Source organism: Perna viridis, chromosome 7 (genome assembly GCF_037379345.1).
Source record: "Perna viridis isolate PV_CMFRI_1.1 ecotype Kerala chromosome 7, ASM3737934v1, whole genome shotgun sequence".
Classification (NCBI taxonomy): domain Eukaryota; kingdom Metazoa; phylum Mollusca; class Bivalvia; order Mytilida; family Mytilidae; genus Perna; species Perna viridis.
This window is the reverse complement of record NC_142451.1, coordinates 37,608,445-37,625,102: the sequence shown is the minus strand read 5'-3', so window position 1 is coordinate 37,625,102 and position 16,658 is coordinate 37,608,445. Positions and strand designations below refer to the sequence as shown.

Below are 16,658 nucleotides of genomic sequence, written 5' to 3'. Positions count from 1 at the left end.
AATACATCGAGTAAGTCATGTTTTGTCCAGAAATAAAAAATAACGAAATAACAAAAACAAAAACAAATAAAACATAGCAAATATATTTTAGCCTATAATCTGAACTATATTCTGATTTTTTAGAGAAAACTGACTTGTCTATATCTTTTATATACAAACTATAACAATGAACCACGAAATCATTACAGATAAAAAAAAATGATATTTCTAACTGAAAATGACACCTATTTTCATTGCAGTTTAAAGGAGAACATCTTTCTTAAAAATAGTCAAAATAATAGAATTTTGTCTTATTTGCAAAATAGATCTTGCAAGCTTTACGAAATAAAAACATATGTACTTCGTATAAGAAAGGTATATCAGTCTTAGTTTTTGATACATCGCATCTACCCGAAAGAACTTGAGATAAAGGATACTATAGACTGAAGTCAGTTTTATATTTTGTCCTACACTTAAAGATCGATGGTAAAGGAAAACTATCGACCAAACACTACGAAAAACGCGATGACGTTTCATCCCATATTGTCAATTTCAATTTTCCCTTCATCTGTAACAAGATCACTTCATCACCTGCGTATGGAGTGTTCATATCACAACTCATACGTTATGCCAAAGCTTGCCGTAACTACGCAGACTTTTTATATTCACATGCATTACAGTCTTTGTAGTCTTTCCAGTTATTACTGGTGTGTATGAATATACTTCCTGTATTAATTTATAATATTTCTCTTCTTTTATATATAATAGGAAAAAACTAAATGTATTGTAAGTTGTTGATGTTTAATATATAGTAAATAAACGATTAAACATGATATTGATTATTCATATTTAAACGTTAAAAATTGATGCTTTTTCAAAATAAAAAAAAGTCGTTCATTTAAATGTGTCATTTCTGTACTGTATAAAAAAAATGGTTACAGAAAACAATCAAGAATTGTTGCATAACACATTCTGCTTTTAATTTTATATGTACATGTACCAAGTTTCATTATGATGTGTTCATATTTGAACAAATGAAAACTCATACAACTTACACAATTTAAAATGCATTTAACCATGCAAAATCGATATAAAATGGAAGGAAACCAGAACAAAACATCTCCAAAACTAATCTTAAAAAGATGTTTGGAGTTTGGGCCGCACATTCAATGAACGCATACTCATGAGAGGTGAAATAAAAATCAGTAAATATTATAGTTTTCTTTGAAATGAAAAAGTACTAAGGAACGACAGAAAACCACAGTATTGAAAAATGACTGATATTTTCAGTACTGAGAAATGAATAAAATTCAAAGTACTGTAAAATGACAAAAAAAGGTAAGTACTGAAATTACCGGAAGAAATTCCTTACTAAAATGTTATTCGAAAGAACTGATTTTATATCGGCATTAAAAGTACATAAAATCTGTAGTTAAATTCCTGGTAGTGTATGCAAGTTTCGTGTCAAAATCGCCCCGACCGCCAAAATTTGAGACCCGGTGAAAGACTTCAGTCTCTAGGAATCGAGTATCAATTGGCTGTTGATTGTTGCCCCATTCAAGCACTACAACCCCTATATATTGGCTGTTCGATACACTTCGGGTAATCGGTGTTTAAAGTTGTTGCAAATATAAATATGCACATTTTGAGTCAAAATCGCCCCGAACGCCAACATTTGAGCCCCGCTGAGAAACGTCAGTCTCTAGTAATCGAGTGTCGATTGGCTGTCGATTGTTGCCCTATTCAAGCACTACAACTCCTATATAGTGGTTGTTTGAAACACTTCGGGTTAAGGGGTGGGGGGTAAAGGTCGTTGCAAATATAAATATGCAACGTTCGTGTCAAAATCGCCCCCACCGCCAAACATTTGAGCCCCGGTAAGAGACTTCAATCCCTCGCAATCGAGTATCAATTGGTGTCCATTGTTACCCTATTCGAGCCCTACAACTCCTATATAGTGGTTGTTTGATACACATGGGTAAGGAGGTTAAAAGTCGTTGCAAATTTAAATATGCCAGTTTTGTGTCAAAATCGCCCCGACCGCCAACACTTGAGCTCCGGTGAGATACTTCAATCTCTAGAAATGGAATATCGATGGGCTGTCGATTGTTGCCCTATACGAGCACTACAACCCCTATTTATTGGCTGTTTGATACACTTGGGATAAAGGGGGTTAAAAGTCGTTGCAAATATAAATATGCCAGTTTTGTGTCAAAATCGCCCCGACCGCCAACACTTGAGCTCCGGTGAGATACTTCAGTCTCTAGGAATCGAGTATCAATTGGCTGTCAATTGTTGCCCTATTAGAGCAATACAACTCCTATATAGTGGTTGATTGATACACTTCGGGTAAAGGAGGTTAAAAGTCGTTGCAAATATAAATATGCAAGTATTGTGTCAAAATCGCCCGACCGCCAACATTTGAGCCCCGGTGAGATACTTCAGTCTCTAGCAATCGGGTATCATTTGGCTGTCAATTGTTGCCCTACTAGAGCACTACAACTCCTATATAGTGGTTGTTTGATAGACTTGGGCTAAGGAGGGTAAAAGTCGTTGCAAATGTAAGTATGCAAATTTTGTGTCAAAATCGCCCCCACCGCCAAAACTTGAGCTCCGGTGAGATACTTCAATTTCTAGAAATCGAATATCGATGGGCAGTTGATTGTTGCCCTATACCAGCGCTACAACCCCTATTTAGTGGCTGTTTGATATACTTGGGATAAAGGGGGTTACAAGTCGTTGCAAATATAAATATGCCAGTTTTGTGTCAAAATCGCCCGACCGCCAACATTTGAGCCCGGGTGAGGGACTTCAATCTCTAGAAATCGAGTATCAATTGGCTGTTGAATTTTGCCCTATTAGAGCACTACAACTCCTATATAGTGGTTGTTTAATAAATTTCGGGGTAAGGAGGATAAAAGTCGTTGCAAATATAAATATGCCAGTTTTGTGTCAAAATCGCCCCGACCTCCAACATTTGAGACCCGGTGAGATACTTCAATCTCTATCAATCGAGTATCAATTGGCTGTAGATTGTTCTCCTATTAGAGCACTACTACCCATATACAGTGGTTGTATGATACACTTCGGTTTAAGGGGGGGGTAAAAGTCGATGAAAATATAAATATGCAAGTTTTGTGTCAAAATCGCCACGACTGCCATGTCTTAAATATGAAATTACTTTTTATATCGAAATTTAACTTAATGAAATTGAAGTTAATGTCAATTGAATGTCAAATGAATATCAAACGAACATCAAACGAATGTCGAATAGGTAACCAACTTCACATTTCTTCAAAATGACCTAAATGTTACACCTGGTCGTAACGAATCACTTGCTTAATACGTAATGATCAGCTGTTAAATACAGGTCATTTCAATTCATTTTATCGAAAAACAAGTGAAATTCAAACACCCGCTTTCTCGTGCAAGATGATGTACCCTTGGGTAGGAGGTAATATTTCTCTACCTGAGCGAGGCCTGGATACGGAACGATAAAATCTTAACCCGGGTGTCTGAGATTTCCCTATCTTGTACAGGTGTTAGATTCTTAATATCTTAATAAGATATAAAGTACCTACAGACCTATCTATTTATTTACGTTTGTCTTTTGTCTTCTGCTCGTTCTCCCCTGCAATTGAGTCAATTTGTACCTTTTCCGAGTTGGGTCCATATTTCATTTAGTATTGTCAATACATGGAATTGCCATGTAAAATACCGCCGTTTTAGTATCGTTTACAATGCAAGAAGGATTTCTTTTGATAGTGTTTCATTACCAAAATCTCTTTTATCAGAAATTAGAAACAAAATTAAAAAGACAAATTCTTTAGTTACATTTAAAATGACTCTTTGTAGTAATGTTGAAAAATTCAAGACTTTAATGTTGATGTGAAACACTGCAGTAATAGATTACAAGTAACAATATAAAAGCAAACGAAATAAAACAAATATGACTGTATTTATGTGTTTGGAAACACATCTTGCAATTCTATAAAAGATACAATGTGTGTCATTCTCAGTATAACAAATAAGACTCAATGTAGCACACTTTTAAAGAGACGTACCACATTGCTATGCATTGTTCTACTATTCAAAACATCAGTATTGACTGACTATTTGGTATAAATGATAAACTAGTAGCTAAAAGGTCAAGAAACAATGTTCCTGGTACCATGCATCAGGTCTTTAAGTCTGACAAATCTATGAAGATAATTAAAACGTGTACACGTATATAAGATACCTAGTCTGAAGAATATTACAAAGTGTAATACTGATGCTGATTACAAACTCTAGAAAATTGGTTTTATTTTACAAACCTTAGACTTCAAAGTCGAAATTATTCATTATATAAACACCCTCGTTGGCCTTACTAGTAACACACTTATATAACATACTATATATTGTACTTAACAACAAAATGCATTTATATTTTCTTACCAAGCAGTTTTTTCCTACCATTATCTTTCATCAGAAAAAACAACACAGTTTACCAGAAAACATGTATCAATTGCCAAGTGTTATAGCAAAACATGAAGCAAAATGCTGTCAGGTTTTGTGAAACAGCTTGGTCAACTATTGTATTTCCTGAAATATACATTGTGACAAGTATGTTATAGATCTAGATATCACTTGTTAAAAAAGCCCACAGTTAGGCATAAATTGAAAAGGCCTTTATAACATTTAACTTATTTCGATGACAGCTTTTCTTTGGTTTTCCAGATTGATATTAACTAGCATATTAAAAATAATTTCTGAATAAGGTTAAAGGCCCTTTTAAAACAGAAACTGATTGTTCTTTCATTGGAAGAAAGCATATATATCATATTAAGTTATGCTACATATTTAATAATTACCTCCCCTTGACTTATAAAAGATAATACCATACAAGAAAAACATGTAAATATTTTATCAACTAATAACTAAGAGATATTTGTAACAATATTGTTTGACACGTCTTTCGTTGGCATCTTCCATCTATAAAGAGCAATAACAATAAAAACCTTTCTATGAATAATATTGACAAATTAAAAGACAACTTTTAGAACCAAATAGATACATATGTTTTATCACCAAAGGGATCTTACCGGGTCATTATCCAAAACTCTTCCCACAGTAATTTATCAAACAAGGCGACTGTATCTGTGAGAGCAGAGGGTGCTTACCCTTCATGTGTGCCTTGTTTGTTCTCCCAGTTAAAAATGGTATCTTGGTTGCTCATTTTTTTCTTTGACTCTTTTCCTGGTTTAAAGTTTTTCTGAATAATAAGTATATTTATGATATTTTGTATTGTTTACATATTTGGTTTAACATAAAATCAGGAAATACTTCATTTAGAACAAATGTAACTTATATAAAACAAAATAATTAAAAAATTGTCTCTTTGTTTTGATACCACAATGTTATAAAAATGCAGATTCAAAGTTCTTTTTTTCAGATTCCTTATCAATATTTGAGTATTGAATATTGATCTTACGAGATATCACCCCTGTATTTGCAATATAAATTATGTAAGTGCATGACATTATAAATAATTTGATTTGTGTACTGTGCTGATATAAAATAAATACAGTATAAAAACTGAATAAACATTTGTATTGATATTTTATATAATAATTCTCTGCACTACGTTGCAGAATCATGATGTGTACAGCTAGATTTTGTATTGGTTTGTCTCGTCACTTTTTTCCTTCTTATCGAATATATGTGTACTAAAATCCATGTAATTTCATATGACAATTCCATAACTTTACCTGGGTTATTTTGGCAGTTTGGTTCTTTTTTCTTTCTTTTCTTTTTACTTCAATTTAGTTATTGAATGTATGATAACTTACTTTAACATCATTTGGTCAAACAACTCACTCACCTGATGGTTCAAATAATGTACTAAAACAACTCACCTGATGGTTCAAATGATGTACTAAAACAACCCTCACCTGATGGTTCAAATGATGTACTAAAACAACTCACCTGATGGTTCAAATGATGTACTAAAACAACTCACCTGATGGTTCAAATGATGTACTAAAACAACCCTCACCTGATGGTTCAAATGATGTACTAAAACAACCCTCACCTGATGGTTCAAATGATGTACTATCGAAAAATTCTTTTATTCAGTAATCATGCCTTTGACCGTAAACTGCTTTCGTCCCTTGTATTTATGAACATTCGTCTACAATATTGACAAAGTTATTCTAATTACAATGGGTTTACCAAATCATTTTTTTAAGTTTTAAGTGACATACCCTTTTTTCTTTTTACCTCCATCAGCTGCTAAATGTATATTTTATAAAAACACCAGTATTTACTGGTTAATGTTTTCTAAACACGTTGTTCATCACTCACTATTTCAACAAAAAAGTTCACATGTATGTACTTCCTTTATTTTATTGCATTTTTCTCATCATCAGAAAACTTACTATGTCATTTCATAAGCTGATCTCTCTTTCTGAAAGTAAAATTGAAACAATTTTGAATTTTAAATCTCTATATCAACCTTGAATTTAGTGATGCATTCTTGGAAATGGATGGGGGCTTTTTTAACATGACATTTGTTGACATAAATTATATAAAATTATGTATATTTTCTTTCACATAAAGGGCCGGGGTATTTAATAAATGTGAGTTATGGCATGTTTGAATCGTTATATATTGTTATTATTGTAATGTATCAATTTTTTTTTATTTTCACTTGTAACTTATATTATATCAGTCTAATCTGATGAACTAAACTTCAAGTTTTACTCTCCTTTTTTGAGTTACTAACGCTGAAAATTATAAATTGTTAAGGGTGTATTCAACGTTTAGTTTATAGGGGAAAACATGAAAATATTGACAGTTCCTTGTTTGGTACTTCTATACCTTTTAATAAGTTTAAAAACAAAATTTCCTATTTAGAAATAAAGCTACCTGCTGTACATAACTATAATATATATAACTAAGCTTTCAACTACTCTTATTTTCCTTGATTAAAAAGTAGACATGATTCAATGCCAAACGACTATCTGCATTTGGTGCTAAACAGAGTATTTTTTTCTATCCTCCAAATAGGAAACATTAGGAAGACAGGCTAAAGCATTTGTAAGATATAAATATCAATATTCTTGCATTAGAAAACTAATGGCAGTCCACAATTATTCACTAATTTGTTTTATCCCTGCTCGGTCATAAAGTACATACAAACCTATTATTTGTCTCTATTCGTCTCAATCGTTTTTTATCTACTTGGTCTGCCCAGCTGAATCCCGACACTTGCAAATTCTGCTTTTATGGTTTTCTTCTTCTTTAGTGTGGTATGAGGTCTACATTACTTCTTTTTTTCTGAGTGGGTTCCATATTTGGTATTTTCATTTGGCATTGTCAATAAATGAAATGACAAATGATAATATTGTTGCGTTACTAGATAATAGGTCTTCATTATCGGTATCTGTTTTATCGACAATAAGAAATAAGACTTAAAATACTACGTAAAACGAAAATAGGTGTATATATTTGTCAGATAACACATGTTACCGAGGAAACAAAGGTACATTCTCAGTAAAACAAATAAGACCCAATGTAGCAAACTTGTTAAGAAACATACCTTGCAATGCATGGTTATGCTATTGTAAAGTTCATTGTCAACCACAGTAATGACTGTGTATATTTTGTATACATGATGAACTAGTACATGTAACGGAAAAATCAAGAAACAATTTTCCTTTTACTATACATCAAGTCGTCAAGTTTGACAAATACACAGTGCATGCTTCTGACACAATTTTAATGAAGTTGATAAGTAGAACTTGTAGACGTATATAAGACGTCTTGTTGGTGTCGGAGCCTTCCAGGGTTTACTAAGAGGTGTGTCTACACTTATTGTAGACTTTTTGGTGATCTCTGAAAGTATTTTCTATTTTGTATGTAGGTTATACGTTAGCGCATTTTTTGACTGTCACCATATCCGTTCTTTTTCTATAGTCTGAATAATATTACGAAAAGTAATACTGATGCTGATAATAAAGTCTAAGAACTTATTATTTCATATGCCTTAGGCTCCAAATTCGAAATTAATCATTTTCTCAACAGCCTTGTTAGATTTATTAGTAACATACTGATATTTCAGTGAACTTCCGAACAAAATGTCTTTCACATTATTCACCAACTCCTGCAATTTTCTCCCACCATTATTCTTGACGAGAAACAGCAATTTGCTCAACATTCTTTACCAGAAAACCTGTTTCAATCATCAATTGTTATCTAGCAAAATATGAAGCAAAATGCTGTCATGTTTCGGAGACAACTTGGTAATATCTTGTATCTCCTGGAATACATATTGTGGCTAGTATGGTATAAACCTAAACATTCTTCCACAAAAAGTATATACATTATAATTATGACAAAAATCACAGTTAGACAGTATACATAAATCATCGCTTAACGTCTCTAAGGCATTGTTATCATGCAGCCAAAATTTACCAAAGTCATAACATAATGGAAACAATTCAAAAATATTGTTCATTAAAAAATGTTTCTGAGATTTTTGAATGTATAATTAAAGTATTCGTTAGTAAATGTATTTATTGATGCATAACAGTTACCTATGAAAGTCAATGAATTATTTGGGTCACAATTAGCGACTCAACAAATTTCTTGTTTTATAAAATTCTGAAACTGATATATATGAACATTATTTTGATTTACCATGCATTAATTATATTATGAAACTGATCTATATATTGTCGGGGATGGGTACATGAAAAGGAGTAAAATGGGAGTTTAGTCAATGCATGCTTCTTTAGCTTTTTGTTAGCCAACTGCATAGAATTGCCACGTAACGGCACTATTTGGCCTTCAATTCTGAGTCTTCTAGTTACGACTCTCATAAAATAGCATACTTTCAATGTTTTTGGTGATAAAGAAACTTTTTACCGAATTATCACTTTGTAACCTATCTGTTTTAAGATGGCGACCGGTTATTGTAATCCTACGAGGTAAATTTGATAAAAGCAAAAACAAAATCATGCTGTCCCTCCTAAAGATGGTGAGTGTTTGTGTTTGTTCATTACTTTTTTACATTTTCGCTTTTATTTGTATATGTATGTGATGTTTGTCGTGACGAACTGAGCTGTTTACAATCATTTGCATGGCTTGTGCCTTGTACACCATCTTTGCTTACAATCAAAAGAGGTTACTACAATAATCTGTAATTTCTGTATTCAAGACTTACTTGGTTCAAAGGATAGAAATGAAGAAATTTAATTTAAAAAAATAACAAATAATGAACCGGCCTTTGATAAATAAACATAAGTGGGTTGGGTAGGCATACATCTCGTTTCCGGTCGCCATTTTTACACGTCATTGATATTGATTTTATAAATAATTTTTAATTGTAATAAGGTTACGATATATATATATATTTTTAATTTCGTTATGATCTAACTTAAGTTATTATGTCAGTATTTCGTCAGATTGAATTCAAACTATCATTAGTCAATTATTATAAATTTGATTATCTTATGTTGTCAAGTGAAAAAAAAACTCCTGAAATATTTACTAATAAGACAAAGTATATCTAACAAAACCTTTCATATAGCTATATTTCAAGACATATAATTTGCAGTTACTTTACAATAAACTACCTGGGAGAATTTTGTTTTGATAGTTTTATCCTAACCTATTATTGTATTAAAGTCAGCGAATAATTATCAATTCAAATATTATGAAAATAAATGCAAATGCAACTATGACTTCATCATTAGAGTTGTTTCATAGTACTCATTCACGCTCATAGAAATTGTCAAGTAGTGCATTTATAATTTTTAAGATGTTCACAAACATGCAATGGAATTAGGGAAAAATTTTAAGAGAAACGAATTTTGCGCTTTCACTCTACCGAGTGACTTCATTTAAATCTGTATTTCTGTTAACATATATTTCATACATAAAAACTGGAAAACATGACGAATGCTTACATATAAAAAAAAACTTAATTTGGAAATTCATTGAAAATGTAAAAAAATATTTTAGCTAATTTCTAACTTGTGTCATAGGAGGTTCATTTTGGCTTACCTTAATAAGTTCCTATATCAATTATATCAATTGTTTCATACCCAGTGTATAGCAATGTACAAATATGCTTCATCTAAGTTGTGATATGAGACTTTTGTGTTGGATTTTAAATGTTCTGACAGTCAATACCATTATTAGAACTAGTATTGAATTTATCGTCATGATGTTAGAATTTTAAATTCAATGAATAATTCAAACCTTGGCGTATATGTGTGGAGTTAACAAAATAAAGACCTAAGTATAATGCTTGAATGGTATATTGGCATTCGGTAGTCAGGAACACCAGTAATGATAGTTGAGGCATTCGGTGCGCCTAAAATCAGTATGTGTTATAGTATCTGTCAAAGTGTAATCAAGGGAACCAAAGTTATAGCGGTAATTAAAAGAATGTAATCCAGGGACAGAGACCAGACATGGAAAGCAGACATACACAACAAAGTGCACAAAGTAACTAAAATCATAAATACAAAGTAACAAAAGCAAGTGAGCAACTCGGACTCCACTTAAAACTGGGAGCATGGACCAGGTGCACCGATAGGTTAAGCGTCCTCTGCTATTCTAGAAACATCCACCGAGTTGCTCATAAAGTCAAAATCGGGGTAGACAAACGAGGAAAGAAAAACTATGACCCGTTGAGTAAATCAGATTTCATGGTGCAGATGGATACACTATAACGATCCACGAGTTAATGATGAAGACCATAAAACTTCTGTAGTGATGACTTCAGTCTTGTGGCAGCATAACCCGGTTCAAGAAGTATATTTGTTATAGTTCTAGCGCGATACAAAAAGTCTGCGTAGTTTCGGCAAGCTCTGGCATAACGTATGAGATATGAACACTCTATACGCTGGTGCGGAGGGGATGTTGCCACAGATGAAAGGAAAGTTGACAATTCTGAATGAAAAGTCATTACGGTTGTCGTAGAGTTTAATTATCAATTAATGCTAATTATTGTTCGGTTGTTTCCCCTTGATCACAAAACATCGTTTAAAAAATTTAAAGGCGTTACATCTTCGATCAGGATCATGCAAAATCGCTCAGCTGTGGACATCCTCGAAGACGGTGCATCCAGAGTTAACTATAATCAATGTAAAGGCATTGATTATAAACACACCGGAACTGGCTATCTGTAGAAGAAGCGATAAACTGCGCCGTGCACTCGCTTAAATACTCAGTTCAAAATGAATCAGAGCAAGGATATCCACTCAGATGTTATGATATCAACTCGGTCTGGGTAAAACTCGTTTTGAAATAAACTGAACTGATGTAACATATTGAGACTCGAACATTTAACGTTAAACACCGCGGCAAGCTCAAAATGAAAGTTACAACTATTTACATCGGTAATAATGTCACATGACCAAAGCCAAATCACGAGAACAACGGATGATTGATTCTTTCTTGCAGTTTGTTTATATTAGTTTTACAATCAAGTGTCTGCGATTTTCCTGTTTTGCACTCGTACAGATGTTAGATTCTTAATATCTTCATAGTACATAAAGTATATACAGACCTATCTGTTTGCCTCTGCCCTATGCATCTGCTCGTTCTTTCCTCCTTCCGCGTGTGGTCCAGATTAAAAATATTCATTTGTTTTTGTCAAGACATTTTTTTATACTTTATTTTTTTCCACAATGGAAGATTCCGCCACATTAGGTTGACTTATTTTCGAACTACTTCCGATAGTAGTTGCCGCCATTTGTACTGAAATAGGTGAAAAAAACGACGCCATCTTAATTTCTGCAATATTAAACGTCCTTGTCGTTAAAAGACATTTCAATAAAAGTATAGTTTGCAAAATTTTAACTACGTCATTGTTTAACCTAAGTAATTGGGTAAATAATTTATCAAATTAAATATAATCTATTAGAATGGTTTTGTGGGAGTGGATAAGTATAAATTTTATCAGCTAGATTACTTTTTTCCATTCCTCTCCAGTCCGAATAGCTCGTTTGTTTTTGTTACTTTTATGTATGATATTAGTTACTTTATGTTCTGTGTTGTGTATATCTGTTTTCCATATCTGGTCTTTGTCCCTGGATTACATTTTTTGATTACCGCTGTAACCTTGGTTCCCTTGATTACTGAACAAAAATAAATCTTAATATATCATAAAAACAAAGTCGATTTATTAAGCTATACGACAACAGTTATAATTTTGAGTCATTTGTGAATTCAAATAATTTCTCTATCTTGAAGTGTGCTGTCCGAAAAATGCTATATAATTCAAATACTTGTAAGAATACTTAAGAAAGAACACAAGTATGTTCAGCAAAAGTTAAGGAAAAACATAGCTGAAATGAGTTTAGCACTTTCACTCTGTATTTGTCTATACATATGCATAGGTTATAAACGCGAACTGACTGAAAAAAAAACTTAAGTAAAACATTCAAAATTGAAAATATTGCAATTTTATGTTTTACTTTGATACTTTATCATTTATTCTATTTTTCAGTTCATTTCAAAGTGAAGTTCAGTTTTGCTTACAAAGATATAAGTTCTCTTTTCCTATTAATGAATCTTTTATCCCAAGTATACGAATATATATAATCACATATCGTCTAACTTCTCATAGTTTGGAATAGTATTTAATAAAAAATTAAATTCAATCCCATGGAATAAAATTACATGCAGTGTTGTTTTCTGGATGGATTCCAAAGTATGAAGTATTGACGTATTCTCTTGAAATAAATTTTAGTAAGGTTTTTAAATACAAAAGTGTTTAAAATATCAGTATAAACACTTATTAGTTTAAAAATTTCATTTAAAGTAATTACAGCAGATAAATTAAAAATCGTGTTAAATTCAAAGGTATTCTACCCTACAACAATAACCTTTAACTTTTAATAAAACTAGAAATTCCATGAGTATGGCACTTTTTTCTATAATATACATTCATCACACTATTGCAAAGACTAACCTTTTAATGCAAAGTTTATTGTTTGAGCTTTCAATTTAAGACGTTCTCACATATACAAATAATTGATAACGCTTTTTTTTTTTAAATATTTCTATATTCAAATTCCATTTTTTTTTTTTTTTTTTTTTTTTGTTATTACGTTAAAGATGTCAATTACCGTATTGTTTCTATATCAAAAGATACGCAGATGTATAGGTCCAAGGGGCCGAGTGTTTAAAACATACTTAATAATGTAAAAAAGCTATCATGTATACTGACATAGGTCACTATGAAAAATAATCACTTACTTACTTACTTATTCCGATTTTTCAAAATTGACACCAGAGTGTTGTCATTGGCATAATTATAAAGTTTACCATGCTTCTATCAAGTCTAAATTATTGTTTTGTGTCTGTTAACTAATAAGATACCTAATATGGACCTCTGATAAACATCCTTTTTTATGTTAGACCATTCCACTAGTATACCCTGAAGTTTGATCTGTAAGTCAAGTAATTGTCAAGGATTTTTTTTAAGACAGTAAGCATATAATTGATTGATTGTTACCCGAGCAGCAATATTTCAGCTATGTTCAGGCAAATATTAAATCAATGATAAAATGAAAATGAAATGATAATGAAATGAAAAATGGGTTGGGACACAAGGATAATTGGGTCGACAAATTTTGATTGCCACTGGAAATAGGCAGAGGTGGGTAGGGTCAGGCAGTTTAGCCTTATGTGGCGGATCCCTATGGTTCCTACTCCGGGAGGGTACCACAGAAAAAAATTTTAACGTGCGAGGAACGTGGCATCTTTCCCAACACGATGCACCACTATGGTTTGTGGTCAGATTTTCCGTATTATAGCCTTACAGCCCAAGCATGTAATACGACAGTGGTACCCCATTCCACCACCTGGTACACACAACCAAGTTGCTCTGTGGGTAGAGCGCCCTAGCCCCCGGCCAGGGTTCTGAGCACTATTAAGTCGCCGTTCACGACAAGCTTAGCGCTGCTGCGGGTCTATTCTTTTGACACCCGGACCCGCACGGGGTCAGTAAGTATATAAGTTATGTGAAAGAAATGTTATATTAATTTCATCACTAATATTTGAATTCTGAAATAAAATTGCAGGCTTACTTTCTGGATCCTATCCCAAAATCGGGAAATACTTTTCCGGAGTTTTATCTAGGGAAGACTATACCGGTATCAAAAGATGCCAATTCTAGTTCAGCAGTTGGACAGCTTGTTAAATATTTAGAACATTCCAGAATCATTGCAGGTATGCACTAAATGACGAAAAATAATTATTATTAGTTATTTAATTAATATGACTTGCAACATCTCGAAAATTATATATGGCATGAATCCAGTTCTAATATAAATAGATTAATTCGCACATGACAATGTGAAACATCAAAACCACTAGCAATCATGCCCGGATATTATTCATTGAAATGATTTCACCTTCCATTATATTTTGTTAATCTAACACAACTGATAAAAGAAATTTTATGAAAAACAGTAAACAAAAGAATGCAATTTAGGGATGGCCAAAGGCCAGACATGGAAAACAGACAAACACAACAAAGAACATTAAAATAACCGAAATAATACGTACAAAGCAACTCGGACTCCACTATAAACTGGGAGCATGGACCAGATACACTGGTAGGTTAAGCGTTTTCTGCTTTTATAGAAACACCCGCGGAGCTGCTCATAAAAAGCCAAGTCCGGGATATACAAAAGAGGAAAGGGAAAATTATGACAGGTGGAACAAATTGGTTCTCTTGGTGCATATGGATTGCGCTTTGTGTGTTGAATACCTTACATACTCACTAAACCATTAAAAGATAATCAAATTATCCCCACTGGTAAACTAATATTTAAATATATAAGTTTCTAATGTCAGGGAAAGTGACTATATGAAAGTTCAAAATGGGGAAAAAATCCTGAATTATATTATTGTGTATCAAATATCAAGAAGTAATTTACGAATGAAATAGACTCTTATTCTTGAACAATAATGAAATTTCAAGAAAAGTGAACCTATGTGTAATATTGTCAAGTATATATATTTTAGTCTCAAATAGCCACATGTGTGTGTGTGTGTGTGTGTGTGTGTGTGTGTGTGTGTGTGTGTGTGTGTGTGTGAACAATGAAATCACGTTTTTGTTGGTAGTGTAGGTTGCTTACATTTTCCAGTGGGATTGTTTCCTTGACATATACACCATACCTATTATCATTATATTTGTTTTTATTTCAGACTTTGACAGAATGACAGTGTTGTGTCAAGACAAGTTACCTATTCAGAAGATGCTCCTAGATGAAGAAGCTACGCCTATTTTTAACCGCAAATAACGATTCAAACAGTTTGTAATTGAAGAAACAATAGTAGAAGGTCGAAATTACTGACAGCTGTGAATATTCGTTAACGTAAAATATTTCAATATTTAAATTATTTATCTATTTCATTTGTTAGCACACATAGAGTCATATGGACATATAAAATAAAACAATCTTAAAATAGAATTGTGAATAAGGATTTCAAACTTTTATACTACGGATCAGGCTATCGAGACATAGAATTATATCTTCGGTTTGTTATATCTACCACAGGTGTTATTAACTTTAATATATACTAAATGAATTAAAAACTCCGTCGTCTGCCACCGACTTCAAAGTAATAAAATAACACTGTTCCAAAGCTTATCACGAAGAAGTTCCGAATAACGAGATATTCGAAAATAGGTACGGCAAAAAGGTCTTACATGTCTTATCTATTACTATTCCATCTGACAATAATCAGACTTGTACATACTATATTGACCCTGTAAAGTTCATGGAGACATTTTGTAAACTGCTATACAGTTTCTTTTTTGTTGACTTCTCGAGGAAATCATTCTGATCAAGGTTAATGAATATCATATTATCAGTACTATACCAACTGAAGTTAAACATTGTGGACGATTGAAGGAACGAACTAAATGCAAACAAATGGTGATGTGTTTGAGTTGTGATATAACAGACTAAATTAAGTGAACATTGATAAACATTACACAAAATAAGAAAAAACAACTAAGAAAAAGTCGCAGTTCTAGGGATATCAGAAAACACAAATCTGAGAGAGAAAAATCTCCACTGTAGAAGAAACTATTAATATACCATGTATATTATACCAAAATACAATGGAAAAACGTCCAATGAATACTTAAAAAATAGTTCATTCCTTGGTAATACTTTGCTCCGCATTGCTTATCTTACCAGTTAATGTTATAGCTGATAAAAATTTTGTCCAATTGAGTATTTTTTATACTTTAATGAAGTAATTTCTTATTTAATGTTTCTCAGCGACGGAACACATTGAATGAAGTAGCGATGTTACTCCCTGTTTCGTCCAGCATTGAATTTAGCCCCAGCTGACGAAAAACATTGGCCTGTTCCAAATTTAAATATTGATATATTACAATTAAACTATGATATCTTTAAAATGATAGCTGTAGTTATATTTTCGGATCATTGACATATATATAAAACATTTTATACCATATGTTGTTTATTTATTAGCATGCAATCTATTTTTAACTTTTTTAAACTTAAACTGAAAATATGACAGCATAATTTCAGTATAAGTCCCCTATAATAATTAATGTCGATCTTCATGACTGTAAAACAACTTCCAGACTTATTATTAAATATTGAGGGAAAGCCGACCTAGTTGGACATTTT

At 32.4% G+C, this 16,658-nt stretch overlaps 2 long non-coding RNA genes across 2 annotated transcripts; one reads left to right on the top strand and one right to left on the bottom strand.

Annotated features, from left to right (window-relative positions):
- Positions 1–1,404: 1,404 nt before the first annotated feature.
- LOC148612563 (uncharacterized) lies at positions 1,405–10,098 on the bottom strand. The gene is made up of 4 exons (XR_015924426.1): positions 10,030–10,098; positions 7,163–8,217; positions 6,399–6,427; positions 1,405–6,151 (listed from the first exon to the last, which is right to left on the bottom strand). It is a non-coding gene; the product is annotated as an uncharacterized LOC148612563 (long non-coding RNA).
- Positions 8,885–16,436, top strand: LOC148612562 (uncharacterized). Its single transcript, XR_015924425.1, has 3 exons — positions 8,885–9,001; positions 14,064–14,211; positions 15,196–16,436. It is a non-coding gene; the product is annotated as an uncharacterized LOC148612562 (long non-coding RNA).
- The last annotated feature ends 222 nt before the right edge of the window (positions 16,437–16,658 follow it).